Source organism: Protopterus annectens, chromosome 4.part1 (assembly GCF_019279795.1).
Source record: "Protopterus annectens isolate FY-2018-M chromosome 4.part1, PAN1.0, whole genome shotgun sequence".
In the NCBI taxonomy this organism is placed as follows: Eukaryota; Metazoa; Chordata; order Ceratodontiformes; family Protopteridae; genus Protopterus; species Protopterus annectens.
In genome coordinates, this window is record NC_056734.1 from 920,464,454 (window position 1) to 920,490,920 (window position 26,467).

Below are 26,467 nucleotides of genomic sequence, written 5' to 3' on the forward strand. Positions count from 1 at the left end.
CATCTGCTAAACAAACTTGGCATTAAAACTTCTCTGCCCTTGAAACTCACATTCATTGAAACAACATTAAAACCCACATTCAAAGAAAAATACATTTTACCCGCGGCAGATAAAAATTAATTCTGGGCTGCTTTTAAATCATAGGCCCCTTGCATATGAAACATACATGTGCTCTTTGATACACCTTCCTATTGCTTTGAACATTTTTCCAGTAAACAATGAAACAAAACTGCCCAATTCAGAACGTTTCCATCATAAAAGTCTAGTCAAACTTTTACAGTCCACCATTATCAGTAAATAATATGCACAATCTCTGAAGTAGTAAAAAAAGTCATCTAAATAATTCCACGTTAAATAAATCTAACTAATGAAGAGGTTGCTGCTAGCAATCACCTTTATATTTCATGACTTCACCGAAAAATAAAGTGTCTGATGCCCCTGAGGAATAAATTGCCTAAATTACATTAATAATAAGCTAGTAATTTTGCAATAGGAAATGGATGGCAAACTGATAACAGGCTCATAGTTAGTATCTTAACTTTCAGTACAGCAGCATTTACCCCTTATGGGAGTAGAACCAACAACCTTCAGCATTAAAAACAAGTACACAACATTTTGTACTACTAGCAATGTGAGCTGACTTAGCATAATCAGCACTAAACTTCTCTTCCCCTGCAGCTCTCAGCTCCTTGTAAAATCTACGCAATACTCAACTACATCTCAACTTCGCAGCACAAGAAGTCTGGAAAAAGCCAAATTTATTGGGGTCAAAAGGGCAAAAAACAGGAACACATTAAACATTGCTTGTATAATCTTGGAAAGCTGCTGGAATAAAATGCTATGTTACCATCATACATTTTACTGCCAAGGTCACTGTGCAAAATAGTCAGAACAACATACCACTATGCCAAATCACCTGCTTTGTGAAAGAGAGGAAGACTGAAACTTAAATGGCTATCATTTAATGAATTCAGTTCTCACCATAGCTGTCAACCTCTTAGCACAAAACACCTGGACAAACCCAGTAATGAGGGAATACAGCCCTCAAACATATTCAGTGAATTCAGTTCTTGCCATAGCTGTCAACCTTAGCAGAAAAAACCTGGACAAAGCCAATAACAGGGTATTATAGTCCCAAAAATAAGGACAAATTTCAAATAGTCATAAACTTAAAAAAATGCTATAAAAAAGGTTGTGTTAGTATATGTTTATTGCTAGAATAAAAAGTTGTTTTACTATGTCACAAACACAGGGATAAGATGCAGACTCCACAGAGAAGGCACCCCAGCCAAGAATCAAACCAGAAAACCTATAGATGTGAGGCAAAAATACTGCCACTGCACCATCAAATATGTAAGGAAGTAAACATTCAGAAACCTGAAGTCTGAAATTTAAATGCCTGTCAATTTGTTAAACAGGACAGTCTGACTTGGAACAAAAAAAAAAAAATTCTCAGCAGAGGCCCAGGAAAAAATAATGCAGACATGTCTTTGTAACATGGGAGGACACAAAAGCAAACCCACACAAACACAGGGAGAAGATACAGACCCCCCCCCACAAAGAAGGCACCCCAGCCAAGAACCAAACCCAAGGACCTACAGCTGTGAGACATCAATGCTACGTTGCTACCACTGCACCATCAAATTTCAAGTATTGCAATATTTAAAAACCACAGATACGATACAGATATTGATCAGATCAAATATGAGGCAAAAATCTGCAATTTTTTTACAAATGGTGGTGGGTAGGGAATTCAGGTCTTTAACACCTGCATGCAAGGTACAGGGTTCAAGCCTGAGGTATTCCCTACCACACCACCATGAGTAATCACCAGTACATCCCACCTGGGGCATTTACACACACACACACACACACACACACACACACTACTCACCAACCCTCTCGGTTGCAAGACCCTTCTAAATAATGTCCATACCCTTGTGTACATCCAACATCCTCCTGCTTGAAAACACACACACACACTACTCACCAACCCTCTCGGTTGCAAGACCCTTCTAAATAATGTCCATACCCTTGTGTACATCTAACATCTTCCTGCTTGAATACGCATTTGAAACGGCTGGAAATCCGCTTGAAAACGCAAAAATTTAAAAAGCTACCCCCCTTCTAAATAAGTTGTACTGAAATCAGTACAGTGCATATGCCTCCCGATGTCCCTGGCACCCAGTACTTTAGGGTAGTGTGCTACATGGTAGAAGTGTTGCACATTGCTGGCCCTTGCCTCAGCGGTGATGAGAGTGATATGTGCTCACTGACATGTGGTAGCATGCCAGGAACTGGTGGAGTATCCTGGATGCAGATGCCTGTGAGAGCCCCATCATGTCCCCAGCTGGTCTTTGAAAAGTACCTGTAGCTAGTATCCTAAGGACTTACACATACCTTTGTTTCCACTGGGATGGGCTTTCCCCTGTTGGTTCTGGCTCTGCGTTGAGGGTGGCAGAGCTCAGTGAGCTCTTGGAGTATGTCTCTTTCCACCCTGTAGCGCTCTACAATCTCTAGCTCATGTAGCTCCTGATAGGTTACCCTGGGCCTCAACACTCTTCTCCTTCTCTGCCTAGGTCTGTTGTCAGTAGCACCAGCAGCATTAACTTCAGCATCTAGCACATACAAATGTAGCAGACCTGCAGCAGCCTCTAACATTATCTCAGTTAAAATTCCCAAGTCTGTACTCCAGTGGTGGGGTAAAATCAGAAAGTACAGCATATGCATACTTTATACAGCTATGCTGTAGGTCCAGAATGTGAGATTGGCTAACTATGATGCATTCCACCTGCCTACAATATAATTAACTTCAGTTAATAGCCCTTTTTCAGTTTATACAAAGGTCAAAATCAATAACTGAATACATCCAGTTTTGAGAACATGCTCTTGCAAACGAGCACCTAAGCTAAAAAGAGCCTAGAAGTGAGAGGACAAAGCACCCTGACATCAGCCACATCCTGTGAACACATCAACATGGTCTAGGAGCTTACACAAAGGGGATATGTGGACATAATTACTCCTTTCTGCTAGTCAATAACTCCACCTCATTTGCATAAATATCCAGGCTGAAAGCATGGAAACTACACATTTCATAGCCCTATGACCTTAGCAACAACAGCAATGGACCATTGTAGGGAGCCCATGCAAGGTCCTGTAATGCATTTCTGTCACACAGTATAAAATAATTTTTTTCCGATTTTTTTTTTTTTCTTTTAAGCATGTTTGCACACTGAGGTAAGTAGCACAAACATGCCAAGATTGTTAAAAAAAATATTAATTTAACTTATTTCTTTAATCTTTCTGACATACAGAATAATAGTTTTACTCATATGTGTGTGTGATATTACATTTGCAGTGGATTTATGTTCACATTTCTACAGTTTTACACCCCTTTTGTCTGTCTACATTCCTGTATGCGGAATTTTTCCACGTACACTACAGACACTAACACAGGTTCTGAACAGATGCCTTTCTGCTTTTTGGATTGCTCTGCCTGCTTCATTTACATGAGATTCACCTGCTTATGGGGTGATTTGCATGCCATGGGAATTTCCATGTTTGCACATGCGTGCGCAAAGCTCAGCAGTACTTACTGAATCTTAATATGTTTGCATCTGTGCAAGCATCACTGTGCGATGCCTACACAAAACAAATGTAGGCTTTATTGGATTCCCCCCAGCTAACTGAGCTCTGCCACCCTCAACTCAGAGCCAGAACCAACAGGGGAAAGCCCATCCCAGTGGAAACAAAGGTATGTGTAAGTCCTTAGGATACTAGCTACAGGTACTTTTCAAAGACCAGAAGAATGTGAGCAACACAATTCTGTATCCAAGCATCTGTTTGATCTCCCATTTTCCCTAACATACAGTGATGACAACACATTTATTTCCTATACAGAAATATGGGAATAGTGTTTCATAAGTAGTGCTGATTTTTATCACATTGCAGCTGGAGAGCTTCTTCAGTGTATGCATATTATATTTGGTAATGTAGTAAAGGACTGCAGCTATGTGGAACTTTCTGAATTCCATGTTACAGCAAATGAAAAATAATCCATATGATGCTATATGAATATTTGTCACTATTAGCTTCATTAAATATTTTTTGGCAAAAGGTAAAATGATATAGCATTTAACTGAGGTCTCACACACACACACACACACACACACACACACACACGCACACACGCACACCCACACTAGCATAGCTAGGGTGGGACGAGAAGGGCAACTGCCTGGGTACAAAGTGCTGGAAGCACGACCAGACAATCCTGATCTTTTGTTAATGCAATACTGGCTTTTAAAGCTGATATTGCATTTGCTGTTAAACCTGAGTGCTGTAGCACTCCACCTGTGCTCGAAACTGCAGCAACTGCTTGCTACACTGTAGCAAGCTGTTTGCAACAGTTTAAAAGTAAAAACAAAAAAAATATAGTTTCAACTATAACCTGAGTACTGTAGCACTCTATCCAGGCAAGGTATAAACTGCAACAGTGACTGTTTACTACATTTGGGGCAAGTGTTTTGCTGCAGTTTAAAAATAATTTTTTTAAACTAAAATATGAGCACCATAAAAACAAACAGAAAAATAGTTTTAACTAAAACCTGAGTACTGTAGCACTCTATGCAGGCAAGGTATAAACTGCAACAGTGACTGTTTACTACATTTGGGGCAAGCGTTTTGCTGCAGTTTAAAAATATTTTTTTTAAACTAAAATATGAGCACCATAGTACTCAGTGCAGGCAGGGTATACATTGTAACAAGTGTTTGCTACAGTTTAAGATAAATTAGTTGAGGGTGGGTTGCGAGCTGGGAGTAGAAAAGAGACCTGAATAGCAGGTCCAGGAGGGATGGGTGGTGCATTGTGAATCTGGCCACCTGGTTGGTGTGGCAGAAAAAGAAACATCCATTCTCATCCATTTTTTTTTCTTCAATGAAAGACCAGAGGGGATGGGGTGCTGGTTTACAATACTGCCCCAGGGCACTGGTTCAACCAGCTACACTCCTGCGCTCACTCACACACACACACACACACACACACACACACACACACACACACACACACACACACACACACACACAGTTCCTTTTGTAAAGTATCAGTACAAGGCCTATTTTTATCAGTATTGTTATTTGTCTGCATGTTTTTTTTTGGTAGAAGTCACTTATTATTCTTGGTACATGCCTTTCAGTTCAGCTACTATAGTCTGCTTCATTTAGAGATCCTCTGCCTTCATTGAAGAGAAACATCCAAAAGTGCACAGGCAGACTTTCATTCCATATATGCAGCACCATGCATTTATGGTTTAATTTCTCCATATCTTTTGGATTTCCAATACCATGAATGGAATTAACTCAATTCCTAAGTGAAAATATGATTAACTTTTGTGAAATTAGTTTTGTTTGAATCTTTGATGTTAGCCCAAAGTATTCTTTGTAGCATGTGCAACATGCCCAGAATTGACACCTTCTGCAATTCATACAGAGTTATATGTATTGGTAGCATATTTAAATAAGGCTGTAAATTCTTTTTTATAAAACTCATTGCTCCTTCTACTATTGGAACTGTGTATTCTTCTTCCACGTTGTCCTCATTTCTACCTGCAAATCCTGGTGTTTTTATGACTTTGTGTCTAACTGTACATAAGACACTGTAATCACTGGGTGCAGCAGTTTCGACAATCAGTGCTACTTTCGTTTTCTTTTCATGGACTCCTGTATCTGGTTTTCTCATACCTATTTTTTGAACTGCTGGTAATGGGTAATCCCATGTGATATAAACTTCATCATTCTCTATAATGCTTTGTGGTTCATGTTTCCAATGTTTCTCAGATACTTCAGAATTGTTATGTTTGCACAATCCCCAGTGCAACAGTCAAACCACATTATTGTGCCTTTCAGTATACAGGCCTTTGTTACTAGTTTATCATAACCAACAACAAGATGTGTGGCTTTCCCAGTTCTGTTTTACAGAACCTGCATTGAATGTTTCTTCTACATGTTAAATGGACCTTGTAAACCAATGCAGTCCACTATCCTGGTCTGCTAATATTATCCTTTCATCTTTTGATTTAAATTCACCTCTCATTAACCATTCCTGCATCAGACCCTGATTGACATGAGGTTGTTCCAGGAGTTTTCTGTACTTCCAGCTATGTCTATATTTTTTCTTCATTTCTTACCTCCTCATCTGCTACTTCTCCTTATATTCTTTCATTTGTTGTTTTGATAAATTCAATTGCTAACTGAGTTTTACTTCTGGTTTGGTTTCCATTCCTGCTTGACACTGATAGGCTTCTGCTAAACAAAGCAGGGAAGTCATCTAAGATTTATTCATGTTTCAAAACTTTCCCTATGTTTGGATCTGGTGAGGTCAGCAGATATGTATGCAGTCCTATGATTACAGATCAATACATCTATAATCAATTTTGAGGAGGTCCATACCTCTTTCAGAATGAGGAATATATAATCTTAGTATGCACTTATTTTATATATCATTTGATAAGCCTGAAACATTTTTTCCTGTTTATCTGTCCAACTGATCCAATATCATCTGGGGCCAGTCAGTCACCCCAAAACTGTAAGTTAGAACAGGAAGAACAATTTGGTTTATAGCTTGGACTTTGCTCCTAGATGACAGGGCTGGTTTCAGTATTAATTTTAGTCTTCTAACATATTCCTTACTGGGTTTTGTTTTGCATTTGTTCATGTTTTATTGTCAATACTTCATCAGTTCCCAAATATTTATACAGTCCATCCTGCTCAGATTCCTTTATATCACATTCCTGTCCCAGACTGATATTATCTTATTGCACATTTATTGAGACCAAAGGACATTCTTATATCATCTAAGAAAGTTTTGATTACTTTCGGATGTGCTTTCAGCTGATGAACTATACAGTTTTAAATCATCCACAAGAAGATGAGAAGCCTTTACACTTTGTTGTTGTCTGGGAGCCAAATTTTAACCATGACCTAATCTGTTAAGTAGACAGTTTAATAGGGTAAGACAAAAGAAAACAGTCACTCTGGAATATCCTCCTTTGAATTTTTATCCCTGTGATAATAATTTGTCTTTTACAATGGCTTAGTTGCAAAGTGCTTTGCCACTGTTCATGGTCATTATAATGTAATTGATAAATATAGGGTGTATCTTATATATGTGTAAGCACTCCTTTACGCATGAATGTGGGATGCTGTCAAATGATTGTTTTGTAATCTATCCATGCCATACTTAGATTTGTCCCCTTTTATAATACTCCATTATGACTTTAACAACAAAACAACTTTTGTTCCATATGATTTTCTTTTGTTACCCTTTTGTTATATTGCCATGACTGAGTTTTCTTCTAAATGACTATAAACTCTGCCAGCATCAATTATGGTATATAGTTTCTACATCATTGGAAGGTAAGTTAATGGTCTATAGTTTTTAGGATAGCTTGTAAGTTCACTCTTAAGGAGGAGAATTGTTTTTCCTGCTTTTAACCAGGTTGATGTCTGTTCAGGGTGTGCAGATAAGTAATTCTTATTCAGGGTTAAACCCTTGTGTAAAAATGTTAATAATTTTAGCCAAAAATTAGGTACTGCATTTCGGCCTGGGGGCTTCCAGTTAGGAGCTTTTCTTAATTTTGTTTCACTTTCTCTGGCCGTTACTTCATCTCATTTCATATTCTGAATATTTGAACTTCTAACTGTTTCTTTTATTTCTTCTATCGATTAATCATCTTTGTTATGTTCCACAGGATCTTCATAGATATTTTTCCAAAATGTATCTATTTCTTCTTTGTTTGGTGGTGTTTCTATTCCTTTTGCTTCATTTCCCAGTTCTCTGTACTTTTTTGGGTCATCAATGAATTGTTTATTTTGTACTTTTCCTTTATATTTATCTGTATATCTTCTACGTTTTTCTGCCTGTGCTGATATCTTTAGTTTATTATTTGAAACAGCTTACGAGAGATTCTGGTCTCTTCTACTACTGTATGTTACTTTTATCATGTTTATCTTTCTAAGTATTTTTGCCGATCTGTTCTCTCTTCTATACTCTTCTAACAGTGACACTTCTTGTCTTAACTACATTATAAGTGTGTCTGTTTCATGCTTTCATCATGACATTTGATTTCTTCTCTTCCTTTCCCTTATTGCCCTACATTTTTGTGGTAAGACTTTATCGGCTATTATTTTAGCTGCACAGTAAATTATCTTATTTACTTCTGCTATATCACATGAATTTCTGTTAATAGTCTAGATTACTGTGTTCATTTGTTTAAGAAGACTTCTAATATTTTGGGTTCTATTGACTTTCTATAATCTATTTTTTTAATTGAGCTTAATATTCTGTCTGTCTCTATTAAATTGAGCATCTCTTCCCTCAAATCTTTTTCTTCAAAACTGAGGGCACATTCTTTATTCTCTGTCTCCTGTGGGCATTCTACAAAAAGTTCCAGAACATCTTCCTGTGACATATTCTCTTCAGCTGGATCCTGTGTCATCCCTTGCTCTTTCATATAGGAACTCACTGGCCTATCATTCCACAACATTGACTGCATAACAGTTGCCTCCATTTCCTGCTCGTTCTGTTGCTGTGCAACTCCAACTGAATCTTTGTACTCATTTCCTACAGAAGGCTCCAGAGTATTTCCATGTGCAGCTGATCAAATGATTGCTGTTCCACCTGTTTCTCCTTAATTTGGGGATGCACTGTTCCATCATCTGTGACATTACAAGAGATGGATTTTCTACGATAAATCTTTCACTTCGCAGGTAACCCATAACTTCAGATTCTATTTCTTTTAACTTCTCCATTACTAATCCTCTTTTCTACTTCCCACCTTTAGTTTTTTTTTTTTTTTTTTGTATTATAAAATTTTCTATATCTGAATGCAGTTGCCTGTATTTCTCTTCAAAATCTTTGATGCTGCTTTTTCTATTGATTAGTTTTGCTTTTTCCTTTGCATGAATATCTCACCATATTTAATCTCTTTTTCTTTCCCATGTCAATATTTCTTCTTCACATGTCTCCCGCTTCACCTGTATCTCCTTCCTTTGGGGACTCACTGTTCCATCATGCTGGGACATAACCTGTCTTAGACTTTGTACACTAAATTCTTCACTTTACATGTATTCCATAACTTCAGCTTCTATTTGTTTAACTTCTACTTTACTAATCTTCTGTTCTGCGTTCCCCTTGGTGATTTTATTTTTTGTATTGTGAAAGTTTCCATATCTAGGTGCCTTTTGCCTGTACTTTTCAACAAATATCTTTGGAGCTGCTTTTTTATTGATTTAGTTTGACTTTCTCCTTTGCATAAATATTGCACTATATCAGATCTCGCCTTCCTATATTCATGTTTCTTTCTTATACCTTTCAAAAATCTCTAGATCTCATTCTTTATATTTCCTCACTTTCTTGGTCACTTCTTTTTCCATATGGTGCAAGGTTTCTTATTGTATATAATGTTTCTTATGAATATGTTGTATTAATAGACACAAATTTGTATTTGAAACATTTGTGAGTTTTCTTGTGCAAGTACGTCTGTTTTCTCTAATTTCTTTCTTAATTTTTTGTATATCTTCTATCTAGAAATTCAGACCTTCTTCCACAATAGTAACAATACATAATATTATAAACCACGAGTTTATGGTTTGAGTTTGCGATGATGATCTTTTACCCCTGTAAAACTACTGCACTCACTTTAGTATTTAGGTAAATTGGTTAAGGTTCTCAATGGCTCTCTGGCCATAAAGACTGTAATGACCTATGCACCTATGAGACTGTCTGTGGAATTCAATAAACTCAATGTAGGCTTCACGCAGAGCCTACATGGAGTTTACATGTTTACACTATGGTGCACAGTGCACAGCAGTGTGAAATTCATATTAATGAGACCCTGCATGCCTAAACTACATTTCACAGCTTCCAACAGTGTTATTGGCCATGGGACTTTATAAGCAAACATGGATAGCAATTCTAGGTAAAGGAAGGCATCTATGGTGCTCAGATTTGTGTGGAATGCCACACTGATCACAAGGGGTTTTACAAATAGCTGCACAGAGAACAAATAACCAGTAATAGGGACATATCTGCCATAGGTGTCACATAGGAATGTATAAGAATGTAACACTCACATCCTCTTAGAGTAACAAAAGTGTACAAAGCCATAATAATAGGGGAATAAAGGGACAGAGATTGAATAGAAGCTGATATAATAAATAGGTTGTACATTAGCATGAACTTTCTGAAGAGTATGAAGTTTGAAACTCATTATCGGTCATCAGTTTCTGATTGCATTCTGCAAGGACATGCCAATGATTTGCCAGGTAAAAAAAAATATGAGAAAAAGATTACAAATATGAGACAAAAACTGGACATTCTGCACAGATAAGGACAGTTGAAAGGTATGCACTCAAATATATGTAATATTGAATCACATTAGTCCAGAGATCATCCCAGTAATATGGCAGAAAGCCGCATATTTGTTAAGGAAAACATCTGGACATCCTGGGAATATCTGGACAGCTGAGAGATATGAATGTGATGTAGATGGTCCAAACACAGTACAGGACATTATACCTACAGTGCAGAGTATTGTGATATCCCATTCCTGGCATTATGTACTGAAGTTGTGTTAATGATCTGTAACAGGACGTGGGACTGCCATATAAAATTATCACCCAGGGGAAGTGTGTGTATTAAATAGAGACAAACAGATGAACTGTAGGAATGAAAATAGGGAAAGAGTACAGGTGTAACTCCTGGATGTACAGCAGAGGAGGGCATGTCAATGGAAGATGGCTGAAGCAGCAACACCCAGCACATATCCAGATGTTACAGTACAGACTGTACAGTGAAAATATGTTGTCTGTGACTGTCACACAAGGTGGCATAACAATGGGGAGGATGTCTGTGTGAGCTAAGCATCCTTACATGAATAATGCAGAGGACATCTATCAAGGATATGACATACAATTGGACTAGAGTGCATATTGTGAAGCTGTGCAAAATGATATACCTGAATATGAGTGTACTCTCAGCAGAGGTCTTCAGCATGGTGGCCACAGGTAAAGGATCATGGCAATCATTACAAGAACCAACCATAATCATGGACAATATCAGAATAATACTACCACTAATGCCATGCCTCTGACATAACATGTGATGTGGAGTGATAACAGATGAGCCTGCACACACACACTTGACAACTATCATGATACATCCACACTCTATGAGGGTAACTCTGCACACTGTCCTGGTACTGTAATATCTGTAGGATATGTTAGGAGGGACACTACTATGCTTGTATGTGACTTTATGGTCAATACAGTCTAGTTGCCTTGTAAGCATGGCATATATCTATGGCACAATCCACATTGTCACAAATGTTATACATGCTATTAATGTTGTGAAACACCTGTGTATGCAGTGTGTGCATAAGCTGAACAGGTATCACACATGCATCTGGTGTAACAACTCTCAAAGACCAAGAACGCTGCATCAATAGGCCCAGACAATATCCCAGGTTACCATTTAAATAGCATGAAACATGACTTAGCAGGCTGCCTGGAATTGTTATTTAACTGTAGCCTCCGAACAGGCTTTGTGCCTCATGAATGGAGAACAGCAGCAGTCATCCCTCAGCTCAAAGGTGGCCCATTTTCAGACCTTGGAAACTACCGACCCATAAGTCTCACTAGTGTTATATGTAAAGCCATAGAAATAATTATCATGGAAGTGATCAGTAGTGATATAGTAAACCTCCAGACAGTGAACCTAACCCAGTTTGGTTTCAGCAAGGGCTGGACATGCCTATTCAGCCTGGTGGACTTCTTTGAGAAGGTCATTCGAAAACACAGTGAAAACATTGGCAACAAAAGAACTCTTTAATAGTAGGGAGTGTGGTGAAGGTTTATTAACCCTTATTGACTGTATGTTATTAATTTAGTTTTATTAGTTTGTTTAGACAGGTTGTTTATGTTGATGTTGCCACATCTTTTGGGATATTTATATTTAGTTTATAATGTTTTTTGTATCTTGGTTGTAGGACAATATTTTTTGTATTGTCTATTATATTTAAAAGGGATTTAGTTTTGTTTTTAATTATATTCATTAATAAGTAATTCTTAATTAAACAATTGACCAATTAAGAGTCATTTGATAAAGTTTCTATAAATACTTGAGAGTCTTTTATTGATGTATTCTGAAGAAGTCCTGGATTTCAAGGGCGAAAGCTCTTAAGTTAATAAAATTTTTTTTTATAGTATCATTGCCATTGTTTTACTGGTTGACCACCATGGTGGCTTTTGTTTTCTTTGAGAAGGTCACCAAAGTGATGGATGAGGGCAAAATGGTTCACACTGCCTACCTTCACCTGGCCAAGGCATTTGACACAATATCCCACCCGGGCATTGTTGACAAACACAAGAGATTAGGTGCAGACTCATGTATCACCCGGTGGATAGCCAACTGCCACAGTGCCCATGAAGTTAGAATTGGGGAATCCACCTCTACAAAGAGGTCCATCACAAATACAGTCCCTCAGGGATCTGTCCTTGGACCAGTCCTTTTTAGCACTTACTTCTCTGAAGTCAAGGCCTATGGCAATGGTCTCTGGCTGACTACATTTGCAGATTATTACAAATTAGGAGCTATCATTGAATCCCACACTGACACAAATGTTCTCCAGGAAAGACTGACACAGACAAACAACTGATGTTAGAGTCATGGACTAAAACTAAATTACAAGAAATACATAATATCCATCAGGAAATCATCTGCCCATAGTAACTACCATATTGTCAACACACACCTTAAAGTTGAGCCAATAGTTATGGATACACATAGACAGTAATCTAGCCTTTGACCATCAAATGTCTACAGTAGTAAGGAAATCATTCTAAGTTGTGCAACTTATAAACAAAGGTATGGCATCTAGGCTAGGTCCAAAGAAGTTATTGTTCTATTGTATTCTGCATTCATCAGACCTATCATTGAGTACAGTGTCCCTTTGATATGTACCTAAACAGACATATCCAACAAATAGAACATCCAAAGGAGTTCCTCACTAAAAGAATACAGGGCATAAGTAAAATGTCCTCTGCAAACCACCTCAATGCCCTATCCCTTCATTCTGTTTCCTACAGGCTTTTGGGGGGAGATCTATGCATGACATACAGAGCATTGTCAGACCCCATTCTGATGAACCTCCTGTATATCCACAAAACAAACAGCATCAGAATTACCCATTCTAAAGACTTAAAATCTTGTTTGTGATATAAATAGGAACTGCTGGAGAGACAGGTATGTATCCCAGAGACTACCCAATCTCTGGAACAGGCTCCCCATCCATGTGAAGCAGAGTTCCTCCCTAAACCAATTCAAGTGCAAATTGGACAATTGGATGGGGAAGAGGAAATTCATCCCTGGTTTGGCACCTATGTCTCTAATGGACACAGACAACTTGTAAATGATTCATCTCCCAGGCTGCTGCTTGTAATTTTTTTATCTCCCAAGCCCCTGCTTACATTTATCAATGGTATCACAACTTGTCAGAGATTTGGGATGCATGGCTAGGCTTAACAAGTGCCTTGGGTCATTAACCTAGTAAGCATCTATGAACCTATTATTGTTTCACACCACCAGACAGTCATGTATATTCCCCAGAAAGAATACCTAGGTATGGCCAATAAGCTTTGTGACAGCACACTGTGATAAAGGTGGTGAACTTCAGTTACACATCACTGGAAGATGTGTAGGGAGGTACATGAAGAAGGGTGCATTGTACACAGTTACTGGTGTGATGAAGTCTGGGAACCATGACGTTATTATGGCCTCTAATGTGCATGTCTTTCACATACCCAGTACTTGGGTTACATTCAAGGGAGTAGTCAGTACTGTGAACACATGCTGGTGGATGTACCATTTAGCTTCTCCCCCAGGGCATAGGTCATATACCTGTAGGTCTGATTATAGGGTGTGTGTGATGCCCACATTATACATGGATGGTGTGTCTATTTCCTGATTCAACAAATCCCTCCATGTGCCTTGTCAATGCAGGTGAAGTCATGGCTGTGGCAGCAATCTTTGGTATGTGTTGATACTGTCTGTATTAGATGAATATCACAATTGGAGTCAATGACTGCACACAAGCTGTAGTCCTTCAGGCAGCTGTTTGGACACAGCATGTGTATGTCATCTGTGATGTCCATCACTGAACCAATGGGCAGGAAAGAGCGTAGCAGACACTCCTGATGTACTGACCTGATCACTGGACCTCAGATATGTCACGTCACACACTTCAACATAGTGAGTTGCCACGTATGTCCTGTGCTAGTCTACCCATTTGGTGATATAGCTGTTTATGGCCATCTATGACAGTGTTGATTGAATATGTCAGTGTGGATTTTTGTGAAATGCCTTGACCTTTTCAAGTTCCACACAATGATACTGTTGTCATCACACATGCCCTCAATGACTATTTTTTTTGGGCATCTATCACATGTAATGGACCTGATGTAGCAGTAACAACTCACATAGGTGTGTGTTGCACACACCTGGAATATTATTAGCGAACATGTAAAGAATGTCCATGATGACATGTTGGTCTATCTCACAGCTGAGAAGAGTCAGTATGTCTCAAGACATGCATGCATCAGGTGCTGTCTCCCCAAATCAGGTGGATGTGTGTTGCTGTACACTCTTGTATGGGAACATGGACTGTGTGGAGGGTGTATTGAACTGTGTATTCACTCGTATCAGGAAGGTGTACATGGTCACACCATAGGTCATTGATTCTATGTGATAGGTCTGGATGAAGGTAAGGCAGTACATACTGTCTATTGTGATCTATTCTTGGGTTTTGACACAATCACACACACAGGCATCTCGGAGAAAAAACCCAAGTTGGAGATTAAACCTTACGCCAGTTGATGGGTAAACGACTGTTTCATTGACAGAATACATCAAGTGAAAGTTGGTAAATCAACCTGTACCAGTAGATCTGTCGGTTTACCTTTATTTTGTTGAAAGACGTATGTGCGATGTGCAGAACGTCGAAAGTATGGCTGGAAAGAACCACAGCGCCGATTCACCATGTGTTTGAATGGCAAATAAGCAAATGCTTTTTTCCCATGCAAACACATGGATCAAATGTCAGAAATGGTTTTCCAGCAAACCATTTTTGACATTTGATTCTTCGATGTTATCCGTACTACGGCATTATGGTTCACGGAAATGACCGTTCGCATAAATGCAATTCAATCATTCATTCAAAGGTAAACCAGATCTGTCACCATTGGCAAACTTTAGGGATCTATGCTTGGCTCTTCACTGTTTGAACTGTATTTCTTTACAGTTCAGGCTAAAGAATATGGCATTTGCCTTACCAGGTTTGCTGATTCTTGCATATTGTATGCAATCATTGAGTCCACCACTTGTGATAACATTGTACAGGAGGAGCTAACACTCACAACTGAGTGGTGACAAAGGTGCATGATCTACAAATACATGTATAAATGTGTGTTTGTAATATTGTCCATCTGAAAAAGCAGAGTTCCATGTTAATCAGACCATTGACAAGTCTTGCTATGCAGAATCCCAGTGATGCTAGCAACTGTGAACACATTTAGATAGCAATCTGAGCTTTGACCATCAACTGTCCACACTGCTATTGAAAGCTACATTGTGCACATCATAAGTCACTCCATTATATTGAACTCTTAGGATTGTATGAAAGCACTGCAGTAAAGCCTCATTACAGCAGCAATACAATATAATGCTCTTTATAACATGTACCTCACCAGACATGTGTAGCAGCTGGAGAGACGATAGGGCTTTCTCAGCAAGATAGCACAAGGCCTACACACCATGAAGTATGTGGATAGATTGAAAGCCATGTCACTGTAAACTTTATTGTATAGGATGAAGTGACTTCTGCCTGGTCCACAGGCCTGTCTCTGACCCTGCCCAGGTGGGCGTACTGCATATCCAAAACTGTGATATACTGATGACATCAGCAGTGTCTGTTGAGAAGAAGATGACAGTGTCCCACATGTGGGTGTAAAATGGTCTCTGTAATGTCAGTCAACAGCTCACACATACACACAGTTGATTGCAGTGAAAATAGAACCCTTTTCTGTTTAGGCACATAGACTACAGAACACAATACTTCACACAAGCTCTACAGCTCAAGTCAGACTTGCAATGTGTCAGACAACACTTTATAGCTGATGACATCAGCAGTGTGTGTTGAGAAGAAAATAAGTGTCCCTTATGCTGGTGTAAAATGCTCTCTGTAATGTCAAGCAACCGCCCACACAAAGTTGATTGCAATGAGGATAGAACCCCTACCCACCTAGGTGCACAGACTGTAGAACACAGTACTTTACACAAGTACCACAGCTCAAGTCCAACTTAGACTGTGTCAGGCAACAATTTATAGCTGATAACATCAGCAGTGTCTGTTGAGGAGAAGATAACAGTGTCTCACATGCTGGTGTAAGGTCTATATCATGAAATCGAACTTCCAAAATGTTGAACACCATAAGTTCGAACTTGGAAGATCAAATTCAGATAACATCGAAACTTCAAAACAGCAATTTTTTTTCCCAGGGAAAAAAATTGCTGTTCCGAAAAACACACACATAACACAATCACACCAAACACCTTCAAAACCTACACTAAACCTAACATACACCACTATCTATGCACTATCCTTAACCCAGCCCTAACCCTAAAGTCCATCACTACCGCACACTTACCTGACCCGTGCCCTAACCATAAAGTCCATCACTATCGCACACTTACTTGACATGCGCCCTAACCCTAAAGTCCATCACTATCGCACACTTACCTGACCCACTTTATAGACTAAATAGTAACTGTTAGACTTCAGCAATGCATTTCACATTTGTGCACCGATAAGTAGTGTGCAAAAAAGTGTATCTTGAATGTGTATTCACTTTGCTAATTGTTGCACAATGGAAAACTACATATTAAGTATTAATGCTGCTTATTGTCCATTTCTTGTCTATGACATGACATTATATGTGGAAAAATTAAAAAAATGAAGGCCCTATCTCACATTATGTCACATATTTACAACACAGCTATGTGTTGCCCCCCCCAAGCACTGCAATCCTGGTGTCAGAGTACTTTTTGCACACATATATTACCTACTCTACAGAAAGAAATATTAAACGTTGTGTCGTACGCAATGCACATTAATCTGGTAACAAGCAGAACTACAGCTATTGACCCATAAGCCTAAAAAGCCTTATTTGCAAGGCTAGGGAAGGGATCAGCATGGACCTTATCCACAGAGACATAGTTGGCCTTCAACACACTTGAGTCAATCCATGCTGTTTTTGTTAAGGATAGATCTTGCCTATTCAACCTGCTGGACTTTCTTTGATACTGACCCTGAAGGCCTGGATGACAGATAACAGGGCATACCACCTATGTTCGGTTATCCAAGGCCTTTGTCAATATCCCCCATTCATGTCTCATAGTGAAAATGTCCCATCTGGGAATTAAGCCATACTGGCTCACCAACAGAACACACATTCTCAAAGTTGGAACTGCATCCTCTCACTAGCCACTTACCAGTGGAATACCTCAAGGATCTGTGCTGAGCCATCAACTGTGTGAAATACATCCCTAAAGCTCAGCCAGAGGTAAGTGGCCTGTGATTTACCATGTTTGCAGATGACTGTTAATTGGACATGCTCATATAGGTTCCCCCAATAATGGTAACATATTACAGCAGGGGCTGACAGAGACAAATGAGTGAACCTTACAGAAAACAATGCCTCATTGTCCCCTTTCCAATGAAGTACATCTGCTAATTATGATATATATAGCACCCCTCTCAGCTCAAACACAGTGTTGTGAGACTTATGGATACATGTTCATAGCAATCTACACTTTCATCTCTGTGTCCGTAGTAGTGAGGCACACATTCTGCATTGTGCACATCATGCATGTGGACATCACATCCAAGACAAGGGAGATCATAGCCTTGTTGTACTTCACACTTATCAGATCACTAATTGAGTACAAGGCTCCATTCTGTCTGTACCTCACCAGACAACTGCAGCAATTGGAGACAGAGGTTTGTAACGGGGAGAATGCAGGTCCTCCAAACATCACATGCATGGAAAGACTAGAAGACCTTTCACTGTACTCAGTTTCTTTCAAGCTGCTGAAAGGTGACCTATGTCTGACCTACAGAGAAGTCTCAGACCCTGCCCTACTGGAAATGCTGGACATCTGCAAATCAAATGGGACAAGAACAACTTTAGTCAGGGTTCTCAACTTAGCCTGTGACAAAAATAGACCATGCAGGGGAGACAGATATATCCCTCAGCAACTCACACTCGTTTGTTATAGTTATAGGCTCCCAATGCGGTGCTCATCAATGACCCTGTTCTAGTGCAACCTTCAATACTGGTTGAGTTATTGTAAAGTCACCTCTGCGCTTGCACCTATGTCCCTCAGAGACAGGCCCAGTTGTTGCTGCTCACAAAATCATTCTGCTAACAATGATCATTTAGATATGCTTAATAAGGGTACTTGTGTTTTTACAAAGCTAGGCTTCTATTACCTTATGTATACTGACAGCCATGTACTGATACAAAATTGCAAATGCAATATGTGAGATGCAGCTATAAAATGAATCCAGAATAAATGCTTTCTCTGTCAGGTAACAAACCAGATATCAAACAGGTTGCCAACACGCATACTTCACTTCCTCAACAGACCAAGTGCAACACATAACCCCACAAACACAGAGGTAGTCATTAGAACCTTATCAAAAGAGCAGAGACTTCACAAAAGCAAATCTTCTGCACACATTACAGTCCTAACAGAATCCACTATACATAAGGGCTGGCACACTGATACATTTGTTTTAAGCCCTTAAGACAAAGCACCTGAAAATCAATGTCAATAAGACACACAGATGTCCCCCTCACCACGCTGTACAAGAAGAAAGTCATGGTCAGCTGCCTGTCAGGTGCCAAGATCCTCAAAGTCATGCACACACTCAAGAATTTCAACAACAAGCACAGTTACATCTCTGTTGTACTCCATGTTGAAGTTAATGACTTGAAACATACCTCACCTGGCTATATGAAGAGAGATATGACTTAGCTGTTAGGTTATCTGTCCCAGACAGACATGTCCGTAGCCCTAAACAGCATTCTGCCTTCACCCAGGATGATACTTCAGAAATACAAACAAGATAATTATTGACTTCCACAATTAGCTTAGCTACTGGTGTAAATCCCTGAGGATCCAGTATTTGTCAACCTGGGATGATATGGTCAACAGGCCATGCTGCTTTGCCAGGGATGGTCTTCATTTGTCACCTCTTGCTTTTTGGTTACTGGCCAAAATACTTGCCGTCCCTATAGTGCCTTTTTAGGCAGTGTTATAAGAACAAAATTCCTGACATAAGCAAATCCTCAAAAGACAAACTCTAGGTATGCTGCTTAATTCTAGGAGTATAAATCAGACTGAATGGAGGTACTATTTATTTGAGAAGATATCAAAGCTTGTGCAGTCACAGATACATGGTTTAGGGTCACAGAAAGTACTCCAGGAATGAAAGGTTATGATGCCTCTGCCATGTTCAGGCAACAAAACAAATGTGAAAGAAACAAAGTAGGTTTATCTGTCTTCATGAAAGACAAATACACCTCAAGACTGCTTAAGCAGTGCAACTCCACCAAGTTACTCCAAGTCCAACTAACTGTAGGAAAGACCCCCCTCCATATCATTGTTAGCTACAGGTCCACCAACATGAATCATGAAAACCACACAGTGCCTTCCTGGACCTACTTGAGATACTCATAATACAGCCAAACACCCTAGGCATGGATGACTTTAACTATCCTTCCATCGATTGGGATACATATATGAGCTCAAACATGCTTGGCCTAAGGTTCCTACACTTTGCAAGCGCAAATGCTCTGGAACAGTTAGTTTGCACCCCCACAAGTGGATAGAATGTCCTTGACCTAGTACTCACCAACATGTGAGATTGCTGCACCACCCCATGTGTGAGAACCTCCCTATTAAGGTCTGACCATAAATCAGTCATGTTCAATGTAGCAATCGTACCAGACCCACCTCAGGATCCAAAAGGTTGAAAAGTTTCTCTAAAGCAAACTATAGCCTCCTAAGAGATGGCATACATAGTTTCAAACCTCCTGCCACCACTGACAGTAAAGACTCCTATACGGAGTACACACAAATGCCCTAATAAACAGCTTTACAAGTGTATAGACTTAGCTGTACCAGAATGGATCAAAACTTGCTCACAAAAAAACAAGCTGCTCTGATGGACATCTACCATAGATTATACAACATGAGAGAGAAAATGATGTCCAGGAATTATAGAGAACAGTCTCAGCAGAAGAACATCCTCCATAGCTTGAACAAGCAAATAAGATATCTTGTAAAATCCTCTAAAGCTAATTACAAAACTAAATTAGAATCCATAGCTTAGGATGATCACTAGCCATTCTTTAGCTATGTCTGCAATGTAAAACAGAAGGCCCAGCTTTGTAACAAATTTATAGTGGACATTACTATCCATACTGAACCTGAGGACATTGCCAACCTGTTAACAGACAAGTTTGGCAAAAATTTCACAGCCCTGTCTCCAGCAATCATACTCCAGTTCTCTACCTATTATCTCCAAAGAACAGGTCATAACCACACTCATCAAGGCCAAAAACATGGCATCTATGGGACTGGATAACATCCCAGGCTGCTTACAAAATGGTGTGAAGCAAGAAGGAGTACTCTCTTTAACCACAATCTAAGTACTGGCCTTGTCCCGGCAGAGTGGAAAACAGCAACCATACTCCCCTTGCACAAAGGGGATCCCTCAATCAACCCGGGGAAGTATAGACCCATAAGCCTGACCAGCCTTGTCTGTAAGGCCATGGACAGAATCATCTTGGACCTTATCAACAAGGACTTTGGTGACTTTCAAACTCTTGACCCAACCCAGCTTGGCTTTATTAAAGGCAGATCATGCCTATTAAATGTAGTGGAGTTCTTCAATAGTCTCACCAAAGACCTGGATGAAGGCAAATCAGTAAACACTGCCTATTGCAACTTGGCCAAGGGCTTTGACACAATACCACACTTAGACATTTGTGATAAACTCACCCAGCTGGGGATTAACCCATATGTCATTAGATGAGTTGCCAACTGGCATACAGTTCTACTTGGGGATTCCACCTCTACCAGCGGACCTCTTACCAGTGGTGTTCCACAAGGGTAATAAGAGCGGCAACAAACAATCCAAAAACCAGCGAACAACGGACTAGACCGAAAAAAGTTTAATAGCAAGTATAATATAAAATTCACCACAATCAGAATAAGCGCTTTCGTTTGGCGCCTGCCAAACTTTTTCAAACAATTTTTACATCACTTCCTGTAGCTTAAATAGTATCTACCCGTGATGTAAGCAATAATAGTTAAATTTAAAATGATTAAAATTAAGACTAAGACAGTTGATAAAAGAAAAAAACAGCACATATCTTGTAATTGTCACTTCCATTGATCAGTGAATACACTGTTGCACCAAGCATTTTATGTCCACCCAGACTCAAAACCTAAAATTCATAAATATGATAATACACAGCAGAAACCCCGGTTTCACCAATTAGTGCAGAAGTCACCAGCAACCACGATGGATAAAAGATATAAGTTTATTATATCCACATAACGCCAGAACAACACACGGACTGTGGCGACAATAAAAATCAGAAAACTGACAATACACTACTAAAAACGAAATGACAAATACGCAAAACAACGCCAAATTAATCCAACAGTTTAGCGCTTTCAACCAGTGTCTCTGGTCTTCTTCAGAACTGTTGCAAATTAACTCACAATAGGTTTAAATAAGTTCTTTGGTGCCAAAAAGTTTTTTTCTTTTTTTCTTTCACTTAAAGGTGCAGTATAAAAAACAAGTAGCAGAAAACTATGCATATATCGATAATCAATACAATTCTCCCTATATCTACAAATTACCTCCATTGTATACATATACATTCCAAATAAATAAGTAAATAAAAATACTTTAAAATACTTTGAAAATATTTCAACATCTTTAAAAGTCTTTAAATCTGTCCAAAATATTAAAGCACTGATTTTGCTGAGAATGTGTGGCTCAAATGCCAAACGCTATTGACAAAGCATAAATAACTGTTTATGTGCCTAGTGTTATTGACGTAAATAAAGTTATCTCAAGGTCTACTCATAAAATCAACTCATATACTGACCCAATTAATGTGGAAGTAAACAGACAAAGGATATCCACGAAAAAGTATTCTGACATGTTCTACTCAGCGCTACAGTACTATACATATGCTGAGGATTGTTTAAAAAACACGACACCAAAATAAGTGTCATAACTTATAGCTTTTTAAGCGCTGTTAGTATATGTGATATATAGTATATACTAAAAAAACTATTAAAAACGTTATGCTGTCTATGATTTAATGTTGAATAAATGAATGGATATATACTAGTGGTTGACCTCACTGTAATAAATTATATAAATGAATATTATGTGCAGATTCAAGTATAAACTACCTATGTAACTTGAATATAAATATATAAAAATTATGTAAATATAAAAAATATATAGGTATCAAAAAATATATGGGTATCAAAAAATATATATATATATATATATATATATATAAATATATATATATATAACAATAAATATAAAATACAAATATATATTAAAACAATGATGAACGTGGATAATAACATCAGGTATGTAAATAGATGACTGAATAATGACTAAATAAAATAAATCTTCATTTCATAAGTATAGTTGAAAGTGTTGGATGTATTAAAAATATAAAAATGTAACAGTTAAATATTAAACTAAAATATATACACATAATAACTAATGCACAAAATAATAAACAATATATATATATAAAAAAATGCTGAGTTAATACGTAATTTATAAGTTATAAATTGGTAATTTACAATTTAGATATCCCAATAAAAATACTTATGTGTAAACGATAAATACATATAAATATAATTATGTGTAAACGATAAATATATATAAATATATTAATACTTATTGCTGATTATATAGAACATATTACTCAGTTGAAAAAGCATTTTATAATATATATGTAGATATAACAAAAGTAAATTGCAAATAGATATAAAAATGTAATATTGGTATTCTGTTACATGTATTAAAAGTGTAAAACATATCTCAAACAACACAAGCCTTCGATAACAAAGAATCACTAAAATTTCACACCAAGATTCAAAATAAAAGTGATTTAGTAGATATAAATTCGTTTAACCCTGGTGGACTGGTAGCGTCCAAGTATAATTGCCACCATGTTTCACGAAAAGCCAGTATTCCTTTAAGATCACCTCCCCTAGGGTCATTGTAAATGACTTCTAATATAGTAAATTTGAAAGTGTGATTATCTCCAAGTAATTCAACGTGTCTGAACAATGCATTAGTTCTATCCTTATTTTTAATACAATAAATATGATTGTATATATGTTTTTTCAAACATCGTTCAGTTCGACCAATGTAGAATGCAGGGCAAATCTCACATTTAGCCAAATAAATCACTTGTTTTGTGTTGCAATTTCCTTCCTTACTAATTATTACACTCTTATGCCCATTCTGCAATAAAATTTTATCCTCAGTTGACATATATCTACATTGGTTACAAAATCCACATTTTCTGCTCCTTAGTCTTTTGGGTTGATGGACTTTTTGTTGTTCAAACAATTTCTTTAAATTCTTTCCCATTCTATAGACGAATCTCGGTTTAGTACCTAAAATTTTGACTAAGACTGGTTCGTTACTAATCAAATGCCAAAACTTAAAAATAATTCTCTTAATTTCATCTGCCCCTAAACTGTAAGGTATTATACAAGCTCTAAAAAAGTTGGATTTCACACCAAAGTTGTTCATGGTGGAATTGTCATTATTGATTTTATTGGCTATCTCACCTGAACCTAAGAGAGGTTTAAATTTGGTACCCCAGTTTGTAATAATGTATGACAGAACGTCATCCATCATATCAACTGGGTACCCCTATTGTCCAAATAATGTTTTAATGAAATCCAATTCTAAGAGCAGATTTTCAAAGTCAGACACCATTCTGGCCGCACGGATACACTGACCCTTAAAGACATTATATTTCACCTTAGGAGGGTGGCAACTGGAATAATCTAAATAATTATTGGACAAAGTGGACTTCCTATGTATATTAGAACACACTTTACCATCATGGTGTGTTATATAAGTATCTAAATAAGGTAAACCTTTCAAATCATAAGAATATGTGAATCTCAAATATTCACTACTGCTGTTAACATAATCCATAAATTCCAATAATTCATCTACACCTCCCTGCCAAAGAATGTAAATGTCATCCAAGAACCTGGAATAGTATTTGACCTTCTTAAAGAATTGACATTTGAATAACATACTATCTTCCCAGTTCAACATAACCATGTTGGCATAGATGGGAGCACAAGCTGCTCCCATAGCAACACCCCTGGTTTGTCTAAAGAGCTCGCCCTCGAAATAAATAAAATTGTTTTCGAGTACTATAGACATAATTTCAGTTAACAAACAAATAGTATCCCAGTCCATATCTGTATGTCTCATCAAGCTATTTGTAAAGGCTTCTAACCCTTCAACCTTAGGTATGCATGAAAACAGGTCTATCATGTCTATTGTAACAACATATAAGGAACTATCAATCAATATGTCATTAACATGGTACTTGGAGAGAAAACACCATGAGTCTTTGACCATATGATGAATAATAATATAAATATTTTTTAATTTTATATCAATAAATTTACCTATTTGAAAGGTTTTAGAGTAACTACCAGATACTATAGGTCTCATGGGGGGATCCTGTGAATCTTTATGTGTTTTAGGTATGCTTACAATAGTTGCTGTCTTAGGATACTTAACTCTAATAAATTTATATATTTCATCAGTTATTCTTCCTTCTAATAAGTACTCTTCAATATACGAATCTATCCTTTGGTAGGCTATATGTAATTCATTCAATGAAATAGTTTCATAATTGCCTGTAGTATATAATATATCATACATTTTCTGAGTATATATCAAATTGTCATATATGGCTATACCACCCCCTTTATCTGGTTTCATAATCCTTATAGAAGAATCTTCCCTTAATGTCTGTAATAAAACAGTTTCATCATAGGTCAAATTATCAATATTAGTCACTTTTTTCAAGTTTTTGTATTCATTGTAAATTTCCCTAGTTACTACGTTATCAAAGGTGTCAATTGTCGGGTTGTTAACAGGTGTGAAATTACTTTTAACTTTGAACAAAGATCCTTCACTATCAAAACCACTATTGTTGTTATTTGTTGTCTTATCCTTAAAAAAATATCAAGATTAATTTTTCTAATGTATTTCTTAAAATCAATCAACACTTCTGCTAGTTGGAATTTGGGGTTCGGAACATATTTCATACCTTTCTCAAGTAATCCAAAATGTACTTTATCAATACTAATATTGGAAAAATTAAATATGTTGAAATTATGATATGAATAAATATTCCCATTGATAACTATTTCTTGATCACCTGAATTTGTGGGTGAACTTGTGCTTCCACTAACAAAATGTGTGGACTTTTTGATTGTATTAGTGTCAACGTGAGCATTAACTAGTAATGATTGTACGTTTTCCTTACCCAATGATTCCCCCGTGGGTATGTTTTCTGGTAAGTGTTGTAATAAGGTGGATGGTTGTCCTTCGGGTACCTCTGAAAACCCCATGTCTCAGGATGTCCTCGATCGTCATGATAGTCATTGTGAACAGGACCTTCATAATTACCCCTTTGTCTATTAAAACTCTCTTTATTATTATGCTCAGCAGGCAACAAGGGACGATTCTTAGGCCAAATATAGGCCAATTGTTTGTGATACTGTTCCCTATCCCTCTTCATTTTGTTATTTTTCCGTTCACATAACGTTAATGCCCATTTTTCTGCGTCTAAATATTGTTTGTTGTACAATTTTTCCCAATCCTTAAATAATAAATCATTTACTATACTAGTGTTTAAATTATCCACTTCCTGAATTAAATTACATAATTTCTCATCATAATATTTAATTAATAATTTTATATAGTTAAAACCACATTCATCGAATAATTTGTTAAATTCCTCCATACCAACATCATTCAAGTCGATTCCCATGGGTAATTTAAAAAATCTTAACCCTTTGGGAACGATCTTAACATCTAAACATTTTTGTAAATACATATTGTCCGCTTTAAGACCATTAATAGTCTTCAATTTCTTGCCCGACAAATAAATCTTAGACTTTAAACTTCCAGTCTCTATTCTTCTTTCTTCTTGGACGTGAACTTCCTTGCTCATTACTTCAGCTTTGTCA